The sequence below is a fragment of the Rattus norvegicus genome, chromosome 11, assembly GCF_036323735.1.
Source record: "Rattus norvegicus strain BN/NHsdMcwi chromosome 11, GRCr8, whole genome shotgun sequence".
Classification (NCBI taxonomy): domain Eukaryota; kingdom Metazoa; phylum Chordata; class Mammalia; order Rodentia; family Muridae; genus Rattus; species Rattus norvegicus.
Genome location: NC_086029.1, coordinates 44,181,856 through 44,203,626, shown reverse-complemented (window position 1 = coordinate 44,203,626; position 21,771 = coordinate 44,181,856). Strand labels below are relative to the sequence as shown.

The 21,771-nt window shown below is 45.2% G+C and overlaps 1 long non-coding RNA gene across 4 annotated transcripts in view; it reads left to right on the top strand.

Annotated features, from left to right (window-relative positions):
• LOC120095616 (uncharacterized) overlaps positions 1-21,771 on the top strand; it is a 40,617-nt gene that overhangs the window by 5,243 nt on the left and 13,603 nt on the right. The window contains exon 1 of one of the 4 annotated variants that reach the window (XR_005491222.2): positions 13,219-14,556. The exons of 1 other annotated variant lie outside the window; for it this stretch is intronic. This is a non-coding gene — a long non-coding RNA (uncharacterized LOC120095616). Of the gene's footprint in view, positions 1-13,218; positions 14,557-21,771 lie in introns of those variants that run through there. 2 more of the 4 variants (XR_005491219.2, XR_005491218.2) reach the window with 2 other exon arrangements.

The window sequence follows — 21,771 nt, the reverse complement described above, 5'->3', positions numbered from 1 at the left end:
GTGGCAATATTTGGAGGTGTGGCCCTGTTGGAGTAGGTGTGTCACTGTGGGCATGAGCTTAAGGTCTTCATCCTAGATCCCTGGAAGTCAGTCTTCTCCTAGCAGCCTTCAGATGAAGATGTAGAGCTCATCAATTCCTGCACCATGCTTGCCTGGATGCTGCCATGTCCCCACCTTAAAGATAATGGACCAAATGGAGCTCTGAACCTGTAAGCCAGCCCCAATTAAATGTTGTCCTTATAAGAGTTGCCTTGGTCATGGTGTCTGTTCTGGAACGACACTATGCTGTGCAGACACTATGCTATGCTGACACTATGAACAGGCCCAGCTCCCACTCTGACCTTAATTACTAGTCAGGCTGACTTTGATGAATGCTTCAGGCTGTTTTCACTGACATTTTATCTGCAAAGATGCTCTGGATACCAGCCATTTGGCTGATAACTACATTAGGCATTACAGACAAAATAAAAAGTACTTATGATACTATAAAAAAATTAACTTATATATTACCTGGGCTGTCCTGGAAGTCACTCTGTAAACCAGGCTTGTATCAAATTCAGATTAGTCTGCCAGATCCACGTGCCCCTGTTTCCTGGGTGGGATTAAAGGTGTGTGCCACTATCGACCTATGCTAATTAATTTTTAATAAGAGTTTTTGTTTCAATATTACAAATGGCTACATTAGGGGTTGGGGATTTAGCTCAGTGGTAGAGCGCTTGCCTAGCAAGCACAAGGCCCTGGGTTCGGTCCTCAGCTCTGGAAAAACAAAACAAAACAAAACAAAAAACAAATGGCTACATTAGCACTTCAAGGAAACAGAAATAAATAAATAGAGGGCTGCCTCTCCTGTGAGCCTGCCCTCTGAGGCTCTCTGCCTGTCATCCTCTTGGCAAACGGGAAGTAGAAGGTCAGTACTGAGAAAGAGGCCCTGACAAAAACCTTGAGTCTGTGGAAATGTAGGGTTGACAATACTGACGTGGACGAATGGTATCTGAAATGAAAATACTTACACAGTGGAACTAGTAGGACAACTTAGTAAGAAAGGCTTGGGGCCTAGGATGGACCTTCTGGGTTCTTTCCACAAGCTATAGGCTTGGGTTTAGATGCCACTGTACATCTATTGAGTCTGGGCCATCCAGGCAGAGATGTCTGGGAATGGCTGTCCTCTTTATGTCTTATTGCAATTATTTTGAGTCCATATCTGCCCTGATATGACAAGGTGCATGGCCAAGGTCAGGGAAAACTTGCTGGAGTTGGTTCTTTCTTCCCACGTGGTTTCTGGGAATCTCTGCCATCTGTCAGGCTTGGTGGTAAGAGCTGGTGGAGCCGTGCCAGTCAGCTCAGTCTCTTACTGGGACGAAGTCACAAACATCATGCGAAGTAGACATAAGGTTTCCTGTACCAGAGACACCCAAATGCTTCCTACATTTAGAAAGAAATTATGACGATGGAGTTATAAAATTACTCCTGTCATTCCAGCAAGCCGATTAGTCACTTCTGTTTGATATTCTGCTGAAAAAGTCCCACTGCCCACTAAACAGGAGCAGCCTGTTGCTGCTCCACCTCAGGGTAAACCTGTCATCTGTGATGCGGATGTCTACATCCTCAGGAGGGTTCAGGTTTTCTCCACCTACAAGGCCAACAAGCAACAAATGGTCATTTATGCGATGTACATTTTGTGAAATACGAATATAGATGACAGGGCTGAGACATGGCAGCAGCGACAGCAGTCTGGTATGTGGGAGCTGTAGTCTAAGGCCCTAGTGGAGGCCTGGAACTGAAGATAGGACCCTGCTTTAGCTAAAAAAAAGTTTATATATATATATATATATATATATATATATATATATATATGTATGTATATTGCTACCTAAAGATGTGTATGGTTATTATAACTTTTAATGGGTAAAATAGGCACAGTAACATATAATCCAAATAGCACAGTCTTCAACTTTAAAAATGAGGTTTGTAATCGCTGTTATCTAGGTGTACTGAGCCTTTATTAATATAGAATGCCTTGTCTCTTGTAGCCTTAATTGTGTGAGTTAGACACTTCCAAAGAAGCGATATCACCATGGGACACTTCAAGCAAGGACCAACCGTGTTTAGCAGCTTCTTCCTCTGAAAGGAGTGAAAGCTCAGGCCCACCGGTGCCTCAGGCCCTGGGAGGCTTGGGACAAAGGCTGTCTCAGAGATCTTTTGAATCTGACCTAAGGCTTCCAGGGCAAGTAGGTAGAGAGTAGACAGTCTTCCAAGAATGAAGTAAGGTGTCATTTCATTTGGTGGCTGGGTCCCCTTACTCCTCTAACGAGTCTATGTAAGCCCCTCTTCCATTCCCCATATTTACAGAATGTGCTGGGACTCTTTCCTTCTGTGGTTACAAAAATTCATATAACTGTAGAGAGAATCTCTTGTGTATGGTATGGGAGCATCGCCTGTTAATAAAAAAGCTATTGACTTATTAGGTGAGGCAGGAAAGAGGAGGTTGGAGTTCCAGCAGGGAGAGAGGGTTCTGGGATAGAGTCAGGTATGGGAAGAGATTTGCCCTGAGTGTTGATGGATACAGTTGCATGAACCCAAGGAGAGGAAACTAGCCACATGGCAGGACTTAGAATAAAATAAATGGGATATCTGAGTTACAAGCTAGCAGAAACAAGCCAGAGCTTTTAGCCTAGGAATTTATGCTTAAATAATTCAGTCTCAGAGTCATTATTTCAGGATCTTGGGGGCACATGGAAAAGCCCAAAGTTAAAATGGCGCCCAAAGTGGGGAATCCAAGCTTAGAGACTGAAGAAAAAAAAATCCCAGGTGAAAGACGGGAAAGAAGCACTTCCCAGAGTAGTTTCCTTGTTGGGCGAGAAGCTAAAACACTAAGAGAGTCCAAGAGGAGGTCTGTGAGCTGCCTCTCAGTGTCTCTTATACTAGAGCCTGTAGGCACAGTAGCTGTGGTTTCTCCCTAGCATAGCACGGTTCCAGAGGAAGGTCAGAAAGTGTACTAGAGAGCTAGACAGCTCAATTTGGGTTCATGTGGGAAAGGCCTACAACTGCCCACAGGGACAGACCCAAACTGGGTGGAGCCAGTAGCCAACAGCCTGGTAGACCAAGCTATAGGGATGGAGTTAGCCACCATAGACACATCCTGGCTTGAGGAGCCTGCAAATTTCCCCAGAGCTGCAGCCTAAAACTTCTGAACTGGTAAAATATTAAATTTAAAATCAGTACAAGAGAAAAGAAACTGGGAACAAATAATCATAGAAAAATAGTTTAAATTGGTAAAATAAAGTCCTTAGAGAGAGAATTAAATAAAGGTAAGGAAATAATCTTGTAAAGGTGAGAGGCACAGTGACACAGGTTTCGGATTCTGTATAACACCAGGGTTTAAGAAAAGACACAAAGGGGAGAGAGTTAAAGACATAATTGAAACTGACACATTACCAACTATGATTAGTCACATTGGTAATCCTTATTTCAATCCTGATATGCAAGATTCTCATGCCTTCTCAAAGAAAATGGCTTTAGAGAGACAAGAAAATGATAAAAATGAAAAATGGAGACAAACCTTAAAAGAAAACTAGAAAATTTTCTAAATCAAAATGAGGAAGATACTACGATGACAGATTCAAGAAAGGGAGAAAAATGAAAAGTGGAGACAAACATATGAAGAAAAATTAGAAAAATTTACAAATAAGAATGAGGCAGATACTAAGATGATAGAGATAAAAAAGGACAGGTAAAAACTGGAGACAAGCCCTAGAAGAGAATGAGAAAAAATATATAAATAAAATTAGGAAGATACTAAGAGACAATGGAGATGAGGCCAGATCCTATAGCAGCACCCTTGGGAAAGGACAGTCTGTATCTGTTAAAAACAAAACCAAAAGACAAAGAAACAAAACCTAAAATGATCTTCCCAGCCTTGTTAAGGGAATTAGAAGGAGAGGAAAGAAACCCACAGAGTTATCAAGAATTTGGGTGGTAGGGGTTGGGGATTTAGCTCAGCGGTAGAGCGCTTGCCTAGCAAGCACAAGGCCCTGGGTTCGGTCCCCAGTTCCGGGGGGGAAAAAAGTGCTTGCTGCATAAGCGTGAGGAGTATCTTCCTATCAACCCAAGGCTGAAGAGATGGAGACAGGAGGATACTTGGGCTTCACCGGACAGCAGTTTAGCTGAGCTCCAGGTTCAGTTTGGGCCTCAGCCTCACAATCAATAAGGTGAAGAACAATGAAGGAAGACGCCTGACCTCTGACCCCCATCTCCATGTGCAAGGCACACAGCGTGTACACAGCTGCACAGGAAAACATTCACACACAAACACTAGGGCACAAAACAAAAAAAAAAACGACAGTCCAAATGTTGCTAAGCAACCAAGCTCCAGTCTCTGGATTGACTGTCGAGGCAGCACACTCTGCTAAGCCAGAAACTTGCTGTACGGTGTCAGTAAGCTACCTCATCTTTCAGCGCTCCGGCTTCCACTCCTGCAAAATGGAGACAGTGGCTGAACAGAGAGCTAAAAGTTCAGTTAGTTCACACTTCTAATGACTGGCATTAATTGTTCACCGGCTGAAAGTTAACTTAGTTCATACACTCGATGACTGGTATAATCAAGAGCCCAACGGATGAACCACCTTCCCCTCCACGTCAGCAACTTCAATGTAGCTCCAAGTCTGTTTGTTTTGAGGCGAGCTCGAGTTACCCAGCACGGGGTATGGTGCTCCTGAGCTTCCTTCCTCAGTTACCTGGGTATTGGATTGGAGGCGGGTGCCACCACATTTTGAGCGATGTTTATTTTTAATTATGTGTGTGTGGGTTGGGGACTTAGCTCAGTGGTAGAGCGCTTGCCTAGCAAACGCAAGGCCCTGGGTTCGGTCCCCAGCTCCGAAAAAAAGAAAAAGAAAAAAAAAAAGAATTATGTGTGTGTGTAAGCATGTGTATGTGCACAGGTCACATGATCAGATTTCCCTGGAGCTGGAATTTAAGAGGCTGAAGAGCAACGGCTCTCAGCCTGTGTGGGTCTCCATCCCTTTCACACGAGTTGCCAGTTATGATTCATAACAGTAGCAAAATTACAGTTATGAAGCCGCAGCGAAATCATTTTATGGTTGGGTGTCACCACAGCATGAGGAACTGTATTAAAGGGCTGCGGCATTAGGAAGGCTGAGAACCGCTGCTCTAGAGGTAGCTTCCACACCAACACCAGCCCCCTGTAAGAGCAATAGCACTCTTAACCAGAGAGCCATCTCTCTAGCTCCTGAAAATTAATTTCTCAATGTACATCCTGCTCAAATGCTAATTTTACATGAAAATAGGAATAAAACCTTTTTCACACTGAGCCAAACGTGAGTTGAGCATAAAGCTTTCCAAGAACAAAGGTTCCTAAGTAATCACCTGTGGACTGTGTCAGGCCACTGCACGAATTCCAGTACTGTGCGTAATCTTCAGGATGAGACTTGGGGCATCACTTACCTCCCAGGTGTACGGATATCTAAGAGGAATCGGAACTTACCTCCAGGAGTCCTGGCTGGGCTGCGGGGTTGTCTTTTCTGGGTTTTTTTGTTTGTTTGTTTGTTTGTTTTTAACATCACTATAAAGAGATCTCTCTTGTCTTTCACTCTTAGACAGTTGGCATTCTCCTGATGTAACTAGCGCAGTGGTTTCCTGGCTTACTTACTATTGTTTGTTAGCCTGTTGCGACTTCGGGGCAGCTCTCAATTCACTCCTCAGTCAACCCGGGGCTAGGCTGGGAAGCGCATTTCTGCTTCAGTCTGGTCTCCCACCCACCAGCCATACCGATGCTCGGGCCTGGGTCAGCGTCCCCAGGCTGGAGCAGGACCGTCGAGTGGGCGTCGGGGTGAGCGCGCGGACGCTCAGGTCACCCGGGTCCAGCTCTCCCTCGCCCAGGCTCCTCGGCTCACCTGAGGCTACGGGCGGCACCCAAGACGCCCCTGCCAGCAGCACTAGGGATGCAGTACCCATGACAGCCTACCTCTCAAGTTTTCCCCACTTCAAGTGACCCGCCTAAAAAGCCTTGGCCAATCGCAGCTCTCCTAGAATACAATTCTGCCCAGCACCTCCCCTTCGGGAACGCCCCATCTCTCTGCCTCGCTCCTCCAGCCCCGCCCTCCGCTCACGCCCCGCCCCTCAAGAAAAGCTCCGCTCCTTTGCAAATGCCTTGTAGGAAGCTGCCACAGTCCTGTTCTCTTAACTTCCGGTTTGTGACAAGTCATAACCCACCCCCACTTCCGGAAGCCTACCTTTAACTATCCCAGCAGCGGAAGTGAATGCTGCTGCTAGAGCGCATGCGTAGTTCCAGCACTGAGCGCTTTTCTTTTTTTTTTCTTTTCTTTCTTCCTTCCTTCCTTCCTTCCTTCCTTCCTTCCTTCCTTCCTTCCTTCCTTCCTTCCTTCCTTTCTCTCTCTCTCTCTCTCTCTTTTCTTTCTTTCCTTCCTTTCCTTCCTTTTTTCTTTTCCTTTCTTTCCTTTTTTCTTTTTCTTTTCTTTCTTTTCTCTCACTCTCTCTCCCTTCCTCCCTCCCTCCCTCTCTCCTCTCTCCCTTTCTCCCTCTCTCACTGCCGCCTGTTTCCCCCAGGGGTCTCTGAGCTTGGAACCTAGTGTGGGGACTCATGGGGTCGGGAACCCTCGGTTGCTGGGAGCAGCAATGTATCAGTGAGGCAGGTGGTTTCCAGTGTGCGGAGAGGCGACATTCTCAGGGCACTGGCCTCCTAGGGGTTGGGGTAGTCTCAGATTATGGTTCCCTGCCACCTATCCGTAAAGAGTTCAACCCTGCCTTTGAGAAGGCTAGTTACCTACATACCTTAAGACTACACTATGGAAATATGTAAAATAAAATTTAAAGAAGACAGATGAGGACTTCGTCAGCTGCTGTACAAGCATTCATGAAGTCCTAGGTTCAATACCCTGTGGGGGCAAAAATGAAATAATTGAATTGGGCATGGTAGCACACACTTGTAATCTCAGCAGGTAGTTAGCAGAAGGCTCCCATTATATTGGGAGTGGAGAGCCAACCTGAGCCGCCAAAGAACATCTCTCTCTCTTTTTTAATTGTAAAGAGGTTGTATCTATTTCCTTATCATGGGCTTGGGTTAGCCTTTGACTACCATAAAAATCTGCATTTTAAGCAAATAATGATTTTAGTAACTCTGGCTGTTAGGACTTGTTCTTAAGCACTTTAGATTCATTTCGTGAGTCAAACCATCTTGGGGTTTGATTCATTTTTGTCATCCAACGATCTTGGGTTTGAGTGTCTTTGTCTTGTTTTAACAGTTGTCCTAGCTACTGTAATAATTCTAGAAGATCTGTGGATCCAAAAGGAAGAACATTTTTGTTAGTGGCTACTAAGTCATTTTGAAGAAACTTCCCAGTGACACATACTTAAGGTTGTTAAAATTTCTACTTCTCACTGTCCAAGAGTTCTTACAAACTCGTTGGAACAGTGGTTCTCAACTTTTGGCTGTTGATACTTTTTCAAAAATTGCCTAAGACCATCTGAAAAGAGACATTTATGTTACAATTTATAAGCGTAGCAAAACTGCAGTTACGAAGTAGCAATAAAAAAATCTTATGGGTTTGGGGATTTAGCTCAGTGGTAGAGCGCTTGCCTAGGAAGCGCAAGGCCCTGGGTTCAGTCCCCAGCTCCGAAAAAAAGAACCAAAAAAAAAAAAATCTTATGGTTGGGGGGGGCATCACATCATGAAAAGCTGTATTAAAGGGTCACAGGATCAGGAAGGTTGAGAACCTCCGAGTTAGAACAACAGACACAGGGATCTACAGCTAGACAAGGTACAGAGCTAAAGTCCTAACCAGGATGTCTTCACCAAACCCCTCCCCTCAAGGCTCAAGAGTCTATGCCAAAATGGAGGCAGAAAGATGCACGAGTCAGAGGTGACAGAGGACTACAAGGAAGCAGTGTCTTCCAGACAGAGCAGGACTGATAGACACATCAACTCTGAGACTGGCAGCACACACAGGACCTGCACACTGTCGGCCAATGGGATCCTGACACTGAGAGCAGGAAGTGAACAATAAAAAAAGAAAGAAAGAAAGAAAGAAAGAAAGAAAGAAAGAAAGAAAGAAGGAAGGAAGGAAGGAAAGAAAGAAGAAATGTAGGACAGGACTGCTCCTGAAGGGCTCAAGTTCTTATTATAGATACAAGGGACAGGGTAGGCAGAGACATCTGGAAGAGTCCAGAGTGGACATGGGGCAAACCGAAGCAGCCATGTGAGGAGAGTCAGGAGGCGAGAGGGACATGGGACCCAGGAGCGGCAGCCAAGAGGGCAAGAGGCCCAAAAAGGGCCAGTGTAGCCAAAGTGGCTGGGTTTTATAGGGAGGAGAAGCGGGGAGGGGGGCAGGGGACGGGGGAAGGGCAGATCAGCCCGGGCCCTGGGCTGGAGAAGTTTAGGGTAGGGGACAGGTATGCCAGTCATGAGGACCCAGTAACATGTAGGGTCTGAGGGATGCTGGGAGAACCTGGTGGCTAGAGTCTGCTTTGATCTAGTCATAGGCGTCTCAGCCATTTGTCCTGGGTTTGAGACCTAACAGACAATAACCCCTAACCAAGAAGCTACCTGCGATTGATACCTGTTGGTAAAGGAAAAGAAACTTTTCCCCCACGAAATCTCACTGGAACACTTCAGAGTAGGCCTCACACCCAGAACACAGTGGTGTTTTTGTAACTTTTTATCTCCTTTTGCTTTGGCATTTAAAAAAATCTTACTGTTTTTGTGGGTTTTTTTTTTTTATTCTTGTATATTTCGATTTCTGTCTTTGGGTGTTTTGTTTGTTAAGGAGAGAAAAGGGACAGAGTTAGGGAGGTAGGGATGATCTGGGATGAACTGTTGGGGGGAACATAACAAAAATGTATTGTGTAAAAGTTTTTCTATTAAAAAAAAGACTAATTGAAAAGGGTTGCATTTTTATTTTGTGAAAATTGAGCTTAATGTGTCTGAAACATTTAATCTGAAGAATTTATGAACATGTCGGCTGATTCCAGTTTCTTCATGGCTAGGCAGAGCTCTCATGACTGCATGTGCCCAAGCCTTGCATACCTTCTGATTGTCATGGGCTCTTTCTTGTGAGTTTATGCTGTCCCTGCCCAGCCTGGAAATCAGTCACCTCTCCAGAGCTCCTGGTTTCTTCTTTGTTAGAATGATTTAGAACCCAAAATCTGGGTACTACAGCCTTATTTATTTATTTATTTTTTTGGTTCATTTTTTCGGAGCTGGGGACCGAACCCAGGGCCTTGTGCTTCCTAGGCAAGCGCTCTACCACTGAGCTAAATCCCCAACCCCCAGCCTTATTTTATTAGTGAGTTATTATTGAGTGTATGGCTCTGTGACTCCTGCATTTCACATTTGAAAAGGACACACTGGAAACAGCTGTCCTTCACAGCACACAGGCATAAAACAGGAGGCGATTGCTTCACAGTGATCATTGCGAAGTGTGACCCTTTTTAGTCTTCAGCAGTTTTTTTTTTTTTTTTAAGATTTACTTATTTATTTTGTATATGAGTACACTGTAGCTGTCTTCAGACACAGCAGAAGAGGGCATCAGATCCCATTACAGATGGTTGTAAGCCACCATGTGGTTGCTGGGATTTGAACTCAGGACCTCTGGGAGAGCAGTCGGTGCTCTTAACAGCTGAGCCTGAAAGAGCGTACCCCTAAACAGGGAGCCGCGTCTCTCGCTCTGATCGCCGGGTGGGGTGCCCCCAGGAATCACGAGTAGCCATTCTTTTTTTTTTTTTTTTATTTAGAGAATACTTTATTAGTTTTTGTAATCAAACCCACGTATATAAGACCTTACATATTTAATACAGTGTGTTACCCCTGTACAAATGGAAAAAACTTAAGTTCAACATTTCTAGACCAATATGGCTGTTAATTTCTGTACAGTGCCAACTCAACACAGTAAACGGGGATACTTTTTTCGAAAGTTGACAGCACAGGTAAAGTTTCAAAAAATTCAAATTATATATCTGTATATATATATTTATATTTATATAAAAAGACCAATAATAGCAGTGTGTTATGCATCAACAGCAGCAACAGCTTTTCCAGGTTCTGCAGTCATCTGAACAAAACTGTAGAGACATCCAGCACACTCCATTAAAAAAAAAAAAAGTAAAAAAACAAAACCCGAGAAAACAGCACAGTTCTGTTACTCTTGTGGTACCTGGCACCATTTTTTTTTAAATTAGCTTCTCAATCATCATCTGGAAAGAAAACATTCTGAGCAACATCATTAAAAACAGCTCTGATAAAGCACGGTCACTACTACGTATCATAAAGCAGGTACAAGCTATTTTACATCCACAGAGGTATGATACAGTACTGTCCTACATCTATAATACTAGAGGATACGAGTAACCATTCTTGATGTAACAGCAAGAGGTAGCTTTTATTAATGAGATCCCGGGTCTTAGCAGGATCCCGGGTCGACACGTATCTCACACAGGAGACAGAGGAATCGACCCCGAGCTTCCAAACTCGGGAGTTTATATAGGGGAGGTTAGGGGCATTTGCGCGGGTACACATGATTGGTCAATTCAAATGGTGCACAGTTACTTTCGGTGCGAAATTACATCAGCAAGGAGTATGTGTTATCTAGCAGCTCGGCAGGCAGGTAGGGTGGCTCATCTCACTCAGGGGGGTGAAGAAAGGGGAGGGGGTGGCTACAGATGGTAAATGTCCTTGGGGCTGATAGCTGGTTTGGCAAGTCCTATCTCTGGCTCTCCCTCAGGCACGTCCGGCCCTGCACATCCGGACTCTGACAATGAGTAACCTTTTTAAAACTCTAGTTCTACAAGCCATCTCTCCAGCCCTTCAGCAGTTTTTCTTAATACCATCTAATAATTAGTCTAATAACTGCTAGCTAAGGAATATACTTTAATTCACCAACATAGTGCAGCAAGGAAGACCAGGTTTTTTCATCCTTTTAAGAATTTACGAAGCAATTTCTATCAATTGTCAACACTTGTGAAATTTTGTAAAGAACCACGTGAATGAATAGTGACTCAATGTCCGAAAAAAAGTTGAAAGATGCTTCTTCTTTTTTTTTTTTTTTTATTAACTTGAGTATTTCTTATTTACATTTCGATTGTTATTCCCTTTCCTGGTTTCCAGGCAAACATCTCCTCCCCGCTCCCCTTCCTTATAGGTGTTCCCCTCCCAACCCTCCCCCCATTGCTGCCCTCCCCCCAACAGTCTAGTTCACTGGGGGTTCAGTCTTAGCAGGACCCAGGGCTTCCCCTTCCACTGGTGCTCTTACTAGGATATTCATTGCTACTTATGAGGTCAGAGTCCAGGGTCAGTCCATGTATAGTCTTTAGGTAGTGGCTTAGTCCCTGGAAGCTCTGGTTGGTTGGCATTGTTGTACATATGGGGTCTCGAGCCCCTTCGAGCTCTTCCAGTTCTTTCTCTGATTCCTTCAACGGGGGTCCTATTCTCAGTTCAGTGGTTTGCTGCTGGCATTCGCCTCTGTATTTGCTGTATTCTGGCTGTGTCTCTCAGGAGAGATCTACATCCAGTTCCTGTCGGCCTGCACTTCTTTGCTTCATCCATCTTGTCTAATTGGATGGCTGTATATGCATGGGCCACATGTGGGGCAGGCTCTGAATGGGTGTTCCTTCTGTGTCTGTTTTAATCTTTGCCTCTCTATTCCCTGCCAAGGGTATTCTTGTTCCCCATTTAAAGAAGGAGTGAAGCATTCACATTTTGATCATCCTTGAGTTTCATTTGTTCTAGGAAGACGCTTCTTCTTAAGGAAGATGCCATTCTGATACAACGGCTTCCCAACTTGTTTAACTAATATGTCGTTGTGACCCAGGAGCACAGTGAAAAAAAAAAGTTGTCTCTATGGTGACTTTTTTTTTTTTAATGACTCGCAGGTCTGAGCAGATTCCTATTGTCCTTACATTTCCTGTGTTCTTATAAACAGCAGAAGTGTCAGTTCTGCTGTTAACACACCATCTTTAATTTTCAGTTCACTTGCAGAAATGCTGTCTATTGTGTGAGCGTTAGATTAGCTACACATAACAAACTTCTAAAAAGCAGGCTGTCCAAGTAGTGGATAGACACTGTCACAAACTCTAAAGAGGAACCCCAGAGAGCTGGCCACACAATTGTACCGAGTACTTTCCTTCCCGTGGGTGTGTCACACATCACTGAGTGTGACAGAGGATGGCTTGAAACCTGCTGACACCTGAGACTGAGTGGACGTGCAGGCTCTAGGCCATTAGTCAGATATTAATATATCTCTTACCTAACGATGCAAATCAGATTTCATTGCACCCAAGTGAATCCTTTATCATACATACATACATACATATATATATATATATATATATATATCCTGTGTGTGCCCTGTCTAGAAGCAAAATGAGAGTCACTAGAGCTGATCTATGTGAAGCCTCCCCATTTTCCCATGGTGCTCTCCACAGCCCAGCAGGCGGTTCCCTGTGAATGACAGCTAAGGGTAGTGGCAGGGAAGCAGAAACATTCAGTTACTTTGACAAAGGGTATATGTGCAGTGACAATTTTGGAATTTTTGGTTTCATTGAAAAACAAGGAAAAATTATAAGAATGTTTTTTGTTTTAATGCCGGGTGCAGGATATGGGGCTGCTTCAGACAGCCCACAGCAAGTAACTACGACTTGCCTCGTGCTCTAGCAGGAGCCTGGTTGTGAGAGCTGCAGATGGTTTCTGACTTTCTGCAGTTGCCTGACGTTTGGGATTCTGGGAGGGTTGGTGGGTTGGTGGTGGCTGAGGTTTGTTAAGTAGTTGTGTGCAAAGAAGAGACGGTGACTATCGTTTTTCTGCTTAGAACGGCCCAGGTGAGACGTGGTTCTCCCATACACCTGGAGGATATCGGGGGCCTGTGGAAAAAAATGTCAGTCCTCAGCCTCAGGTGGGCTGCAGTTTAGGGCCTGCACTCACATCTAATCTCTGCCCAGCACCTCTCTCATCTTCTTTTCATTTTTAAGATTTATTTATTTTATGTATGTGGGTACGCTGTCTCTGTCGTCAGACACACCAGAAGAAGGCATCGGATCTCATTACAGATGGTTGTGAGCCACCATGTGGTTGCTGGGAGTTAAATCAGGACCTGTGGAAGAGCAGTCAGCGCTCTTAACCGCTGAGCCATCTCTCCAGCCCCACTTTTCTCATTTCCAACAGGTGTTCCCCGACCCAGTTTCTACTCTCTTAAAAGAGCAATTCACAGGTTAGGTCTCAGCAAACCGCAGGGTTCCAGGGTATCCGTCCTTCCATCTTCTAGTGGGAAGACTCTTCCTCTAAAGGGTGGTTCCCCTTCTCCCACCACTTCCTCGCCATTGGTTCTCACGGACCAATCAGCCTTCTCTAACTTCCCAGCTGAAAGGGAAGCATTTTCCCCAGTCCTTCCAGAGGTCCTTCTTTCTATCCTTCGTCAGCGGATGAGCTACAATTGTTCAAAACTCTCTGTTTTCTTTTTTAAAAAGATGTATGTGTATAAGTGTTTTGTCTGCATGTATGTCCGTGCTCCTCAGAGGCACCTGGTACCCGAGGAAGTCAGGAGATTGTGTTAGAGCCCCTGAAGCTGGAGTTACAGACGTTTGTGTCTGCTGTGGGTTCTGGGAGACTCTCCGCGAGAGTTACCACCGAGTCAATGTCTGCAGACTTTTTTTTTTTTTCTCTTTTCTTTTTTTTTTTTTTTTTTTTTTTTCAGAGCTGGGGACTGAACCCAGGGCCTTGCGCTTGCTAGGCAAGCGCTCTACCACTGAGCTAAATCCTCAACCCGTCTGCAGACTTTCTATTTTTATTCTCCAATGTCCCATTTATTCCTTAGCCCCTTAAGTCTGTCTTTCTGTCCCTGCCATTTGCTTGCTTTGTTCTGGGCAAGATAACTAGCCAATCTCTAGTGTTTAAATCCACTAAATTCTTTACAATGTTGTCTCAAAATGTTCTTTTTTAAATTTACATTCAGTGCACCCCCACAGCACGTGCAGCCAGCAGAGAACAACTCATGGAAGTCGGGGTTCCTTTCCGGTAGTTTTCTCCCCCTCGGCACTCTGACTTCTGTTGAGCTAATCTGTGGGAGAGAAAGGGACGCCAAGAGGCTGCTTCCCTTTGCCTCCGGCCTGTATTGTCACAGAAAGTGAACGCAGACTCTGAGGCTGCTTCAGTTTGGCTGGCTGTCCTGACTATTGTGTGGACACCTCTGGCTGGCACCCAGCAGACCCTTTCTATCTGAAGTAGTATAGGAAGTTATTTCATATTAATTTGGTGCCCATGGCTCTTTGTTTGAGCTTGGATCTGTGGGTTTACAATTTCCACAAGCGTAGGAAACCAGCGGCCATTCCTTTTACTGTGGTTTTGGCACCCACTCCTTACTGGGTTCCAACCCTCGGGCACTCCGCCATCTGGAAGCCAATGGGTTCTCCTCACTGTGCCTCAACCTTCCTTCTGTCTTGGGAGCTCTACAGCTGCGCCCTCAAGACCACTGCAGTTTTCTTCTGCCGCGCCTCATAAGAGATCCTGTTCCGATCAAGTTTTTCACCTTACATGTTGTAAGTATTGTACGTTCCATGTTTAAAATTTCAATTTAGTCTTCTTGGTTTCTCTGTCACATTTTAATGTCTTTTTGTTGTCCCCCGCCCCCCACCCCCTACACACAAGGACATGGTTTCTCTGTGTAACCCTGGTTGTCCTGGGACTTGATCTATAGACCAGGCTAGCCTCAAATTCATGAGATCCACCTGCCTCTGCCTCCCGAGTGCTGTGATTAAAGGTGTTCACCACCATGCCCAGCCTTAATATCTTTCCCCCGTTTCTTGAGAACATGAAATATATTTAATAATTATGTTACTTATTTTGTGCATGTGTCATATTCACCCATGTGAGTACCCGTGTTTCAGTGTGTGAGCATAAGTGCATGTTATGGTTCTAGTGTATGTGTGTGTAGATCTAAAGTGGATAACTGTTGGCCTTTGTGCTGGAGGCTTTCCATGGAGATCTCTGGTCTGGCTAGGTGCGTGGATTCAGGAGAAGGGGAGAGAACTCGGGAAGGGAGGGGGACCAGCTTTTGTCACTTCTGCTGCTATGCTGCTAGTGCTGCTCCCCCTCCTTTTCAGCCACTGCCAAAGGATGGGCGGGCTGAGCCAGCAGGGGGACTGACTAGTCGGCTAAGGGATGCAAGGGAGCTTCTGGCGGCCATTTCAGGAGAGCAGATCTCTTCCCCAAGCGGCAGCGTTATAGCTCTTACGACAGAATCTCTCGGATGATGGAATAATTCCTGCACACACCTTTATCCTTCTGAACAGGATTCTTCTTCTTCTTCTTCTTCTTCTTCTTCTTCTTCTTCTTCTTCTTCTTCTTCTTCTTCTTCTTCTTCTTCTTCTTCTTTTTTAAATAAGGTCAGAGGCAAGAGCTGGGCTGCTTGATGGGCCTTTTTTTTTTTTTTAATTAGTTTATTTATTTTATGTATGTGAGTACACTGTAGCTGACTTCAGACACACCAGAAGAGGACATCAGATCCCATTACAGATGGTTGTGAGCCACCATGTGGTTGCTGGGAATTGAATTCAGGACCTTGGAAGAGCATTCAGTGCTCTTAACCCCTGAGCCATCTCTCCAGCCCCTGAACAGGATTCTTAAATACAGTTTTGGGATGGGTCAAGGTCTGTCAGCAGGTACTTCCTATTGGTTTGGCCTGAGAGCTTGGGAAGACCTCGTCTACATATTTGGGGGTGTAGTCCTGCTTCTATGACTGACCTGTCTTGAGCCTACTTGACCTGTGGTCACGTCCTCACCTGTGGAGGAGGGGCTTGGAGCATTGCCCTACGTGACTGGTCTGTCTCAAACCTCTCTACAGGGGGCTGTGGGGGCTGTAGCTACGTAGGAGGAGCCTGATCTCCTAGGAGACCGGGAATGCTCCTGCAGTCCCTCTGGGTCCATGGGGATTCGACCTATCTCAACTAGGAATCAGGGTAGCTTTCACAGTCCGCCGCCCCACAGATAACAGGTCCCTTCTTCCATTAGTCTCTATTTGTGGAGGCGGGTTCCCTTATTTAACCTGGAGCTCTCCAACTAGCGAGCTAACCACTCTCCCTCCCAAGTGCTGGGATACCAGGAGGCCACAGTACCTGCCCAGCATTTATAGGTACTGGGGATTTGGGTTCCGGTCTTCACATTTGCATAGCAAGTGCTCTACCCACTAAGCCACACCTGGCCTTCCAGCTCCATCAACTTTCCCTCAACCCCCACCCAACCTTGGCTTTTTCTTCTTCCCCAGGCCAGGGGTAGACACTCTCTGGACTCAGTGTGGGAGGTTGTGGAGCTCTGATAGGTTACTCCCTTCTCTCTGGAATCACTGTCCCACTTGTCTGGTACCTGAAATCGACTTACCTCTTCCCCTCTTGTCATTCTAAAGCATGTTAGCAGCCGAAGCAAGAGCATGAACCAGGTCTGATTTATTCTGTCATGGCCGAAAGCAGAAGTCTATACTGCTGCTGTTCCTACTACTAGAAATCCCACTTCTCAGAATGACCACGGGCGTCTCACATCCTTGTTCTTTTTAGTTTTTATTTGAGGTTTGTTTCAGCGTGCAGTTAGGTTACATAAGCCTGTCTGTGTTGCTCTGGCTGTCCTGGAACTCTCTGTAGGCCAGGGTGGCTTTGAAACCACAGATCCACCTGCCTCTGCTTCCCAAATGCTGAGATTAAGGGCATGAACCACCACTGCCCAGATGGGATTAGTTCAACTTTTAAGAAGAATAAATGTTACATAGACTTCTTTTTGGTCTAAGAGTACAAACACGATGTCTTAGGGCAGAAGGCAGGGGGCAGAGGACAGAGGACAGAAACAAAGAGTAGTAGCTTCTGGGCACTGCCATTCTTTTGACAGAATTTTTTAAAAAATAATCCTTTAGTTTTTAGGTCTCCTTATCTTGCTCTCCTCTTCCCACCACCTCAGAGCTGAGAGAAATGACTTTTTAAATATAGTTTAGTCACATAGATCCAACAGGGAAGGACCTTTGACAATGAATTTGAAAATGTATTTCCAACGTATGCATTTTTATAATTTAAGTATGCACACTAGTCCATTATCTTTGGCACGCCATAGCTCATGCAAGAATGAGAGTTGAAATGGATCCCTTAAGTAGACATTTTACAGCGTTCTTCAAAAGGCATTTAGCAAATAAAATTCCTAATATTTGTTCCCAGTGCATGTGGGTGGCCACTGGTTTGCAGTCCTCGGGGGGGTTCCAACATACAGGTCCCCTGTGCTCCCCGAAGCACAGCTTGCCAGAGATGCTGGCCTGCTAAGCTGCTTGTGTCATATTCAGTCTCAGGGAGAGGAACTGCTGTCCCCACACCACAGAACAGACAGAGAGAAGCATCCTTCTGCCCAAGTACAGGAGGAAGTCTAGGCTTGAACCTGTACAGGGACCAGTGATGATCTTTTCTGAGCTACTCTACCTGGACGCGAGTGGCCACCTTAAATTTTTCTAAATGAGATGTCTTCATAGAGTTAACCCAAAGGATTAAATTACCCTGGAGATGTAAATCAAGCAACCTAACTCTCAAATCAAAGTTTCCTAACTGGAAAGCATCTTGCAAGATCTCCTTGAGAGATTTTGAGATGCTAGGCCAAGTGGGTGTGGCTTCTGCACCCTCAGGTTGACGTTGTGACTGGCAGGACTTTTCATAACTTTTAGCCCAAGATCAAGGAGATAGATTACTCAGTTCCCTGTTAGGCTTTTCTTCCTGGATCTCAGGTGGCTGCCCTCCTGCTGAACTTCCTCACACGGTGGAGAGAATCCTCTTTCGGTGTCTCTGCTTCCAAGGGTACCTTGGCCACCCTATTTAAGCCCAATAACCTTTTACTAGCTCTGTCAACAAGTCTGGTCATGTTGAGGATTAGGGTTCAGTATACAGATGTGGGATGAGTACAGTTCAGTCAGCAGCATTATTCCCTCATGGTCTGTACGCTCCTGAGACTGATAGACAATGGTTGCACCTTTGGTTTTAGATGAATGAGTTTGTTAGAAAAGCCAAAGTAAACGAATGGATAGAGAGAGGGAGGTGAGGAAGATAGAAAGATGATTGACAGATTGATAGGTGATACATACATACATACATACATACAGACAGACAGACAAACAGACATAGCAAGACATCATCTACCCAGGCATTGAAAACATCTGCCAGAAATCATCTTGGCAAAGCTCTTAAAAGCCAGAGTTCTAGAGAGAGTCCCCTTGGGTGAGGCTTCCAAGTAAAAGAGCAAATAGCACCAGGTAGAAATGCCATCATCAAATCAGGCTCCCACAATCTCTGTAGATGTTTTTTTTACATCAAGGAACAGACAATGACGACCTCTGCTGGAAATGGTTCACCCTCTAGCTGCTCTCAAGCACACACTGCTTTAATAACATTTGCAGAACTTCTTGGCTGCTTCAGGAAGAAACCAAAGTAAACTTTTTTTGCCAAAGCAAGGACCGAGTCTTCATTTGGCAATCTGACATTCTAGTCCAGACACTGTTATTTGTCCTTGAATATACCAGTGTGACTGGAGAGCTCTCCATGACTCCTTTGATACCATTACATCCATGTGCATTTGGCTGTAGTTTATAACTTTAGTTAGGGGAAGGCCAGTGACTAAAGAATGAGAGGGAGAAGCACTCTGGGCCAGAGTGCCTGGGTCACATGCTCTGCAGCATTTCCTCAATGTTTTCCACAGGATCCTGAGTTACCAAGTTCAGGAGCTTGCTCCCTGTGTCACCTCCTTTCTCCTGGGGAAAACTCTGTGTCCAACCCTTGAAAGAACCAGAGTTGGGGCCAATCTGGGGCCAGCTGGAAAATTCCCACCACAAACCTCTGAGTGCAAGGACCCCTCCTATCCAGGAAGAAAAAAAAAGCTGGTTTAGTTCCTGGAACAGCTACAAGCCAAACTGTCACACTAAGCTACATGTGGCTTCCAATTGACCCCCGACTTGGGAAAGTCCTGAACAGTACACTGAGTTGATCTGAAAGTTGTTTCACTCCACCAAATGCACATAGTACCCTGCCTAGTTACCATTGAGCAAATTCTGCCCCAATTATTTGAATTCTGCCCCAATTGTTTGCAAGGTACATAACTCCCTGTTAGATCCTGCTCAGGGTCATCTTCCCTTGAAGTGCGAGGACCCTGACATGTCGGAATTAAACTCCTCTTGCTATTGCATCCTCCGTGAGTCTCATTCAAGAAGTCCTGGAAGAGGTTCAACTTGGACCTCACACCCTGACCTCAGGAGCTCTTCTGAAAGGGGGAGGAACAGATTAAATTAATCGAAGTAGGGTCCTAAAGTGACACCTTTGTCCCCACCACCTCACAAAAAGCTCCCCACTCTGTCCTTTTAAAAGGTCAAGAATAGAATTTCGTGAGGAGGCACATACTTCTTCTTCTGCACTTTGACTAAAGTACTTTATCCTGCTCAGAACTTTAGGCTTAGGCTGTGGCAGGACTGTCTCTAAGGCTGTCAAACCACAAAACCGTAAGGGCAGGTGGCAGGCACCCACATTCCAGCTGCCCTTACACAGCTTCTGCCAAGAGTTTCATATCTACTTATCTCTCCCACATCAGGGCACTTTTTTTTTTTTCTTTTTTTCGGAGCTGGGGACCGAACCCAGGGCCTTGCCCTTGCTAGGCAAGCGCTCTACCACTGAGCTAAATCCCCAACCCCAGGGCACTTTTATACTGCAAAAAATAGAGCCACAGTAGCTCTAAAGAGTCAGAACGCACGTTTGTGCTGTGTGTGCTCAGTGACTTCTGCATTCATCAAGGCAATGCTTCTCCAAATCCAGTGTGCCCCAAAATGATTTACACCCGTTAGAACACAGATCCAGGATGTTCTGAGATGGAAACAAACAGCATTTCTAATACATTCCTGATGGTACTTAGTTTGAGAAACATTTAAGGAATTTGATCTTTTGATTACCAGCTTAAGTAATCATAATGTATGTGTGTACACATGCATGTATGCACTCATATGGGTGCCCATGTGTGTTTGGAGGCCAGAAAACAACCTCAAGTGCTATTCCTCAAGAGGCAATGTCTACCTAATTTTCTGAGACAGAGTCTCTCATTGGCCTAGGACTTGTGACCATCCAACAAGACAGAGAAATCTGCCTTTTTCCACTTCCCCAGAGATGAGAAGTCCGACATGTGCTACCTCTCCTGGCTTTTTTTTTGTTTTTAATTTTTTTAAAGTCTTTATTTTATGTATGTGAGTACACTGCCGCTGTCTTCAGACACACCAGAAGAGGACATCAGACCTCATTACAGATGGTTGGGAGCCACCATGTGGTTGCTGGGAATTGAACTCAGGACCTCTGGAAGAGCAGTCAGTGCTCTTAACCTCTGAGCCATCTCTCTAGCCGCTTTTTTTTTCTTAAAATGAACTCTAGAGACCAAGCTGAGACCTTCATGCTTGTACAGAAAGCCCTGTACACACTGAACTATCACCCTAGCCCATGCAACTGTAATTCTTAAGGTCACTGTTCCCTTCTTATGTTCTGATATGACACATACAGTTTTTTGCGTGTTATTATATCTTGTAGAGTATCAGACCTTTTCATCAGCTGGGGCTGGAGTTCAGGTCCCAGAACCAACATGGTAGCTATCGACACCTGCTGTAATTTCAGTTCCAGGGAATCCAGTGCCCTCTTCTGACCTCTAAGGGCACCAGGCACACACGTGGTACACATGTACACACGAAGGCAAAACACTTCTATACATAAAATAAATATATTTCTCACTAGTGATGGTAGGATATTTAGGATTTTCTTCCTAATTGGGTGACCTAACCAATGTTTGTCACAAGAGCAACTTCTTTACCTAGCGATAAAATATTAACTCATTGCAAGCAGAAACAACCATCTCATTCTTCTTAGAAAAAAGAAAACCTCCTGCCGTATAGAAGCATATGGCAAATGCAGTGTACTTTTGTCAAGAGCTTGGATTCCTGTAGGACACTAGAGCTCTGTGCTATGGCTTGGATGTGGTTTGGTGTGGGACCTTTAAGAAGCGGGGCCCTACTGAGATATCCAAGTCACTGAAGGAGTTGTCCTGAACAGATTATGCTAGCTCTCCAGTGACCCTGAGTGGTCAGTGGCTCTCCCAGCATGAGGACCCGAGTTTGAATCAGAACCCATACAGAAGGGCCAGCATAGCTGTGTATGCCTGTGGTATCAGCACTGGGGAGCAGATCTAGGCCATCCCAAGGGCTCATGACCCAGCCAGCTCCACTCTTACAGCTCCACAGCCAGCTTCAACAGTCAAGGAAAGACCTTGACTTGAGACAGTAAGGTGAAAGGGAAGGACACTCATTATCTTGGTCAGAGGGTCTATTCCTGCAAGGAAACACCACAACCGAAAGGCAAACAGGAGGAAGGAGCTGATTCAGCTCACACTTCCACATTGCCACTCATTACTGAAAGAGGTCAGTACAGGAACTCACACAGGGCGGGAACCTGGAGGCAGGAGCTGGTGCAGAGACCACGGAGGGGTGCTGTTTACTGGCTTGCTCAGCCTGCTTTGTTATAGAGTCCAGGAGCACAAACCCACAATAGGCTGGGCCTTCCCATCAATTATTAATTAAGAAAATGTGTTACAGCTGGATCTTATGAAGGAATTTTCTCAACAGAGGCTCCTTTCTTCCTGATGACTCTAGCGTGTGTCATAAAAGCAGCCTGTTCTGACCTCCTCCTGTGGATACATATACCCACATAGGCATGTGAATG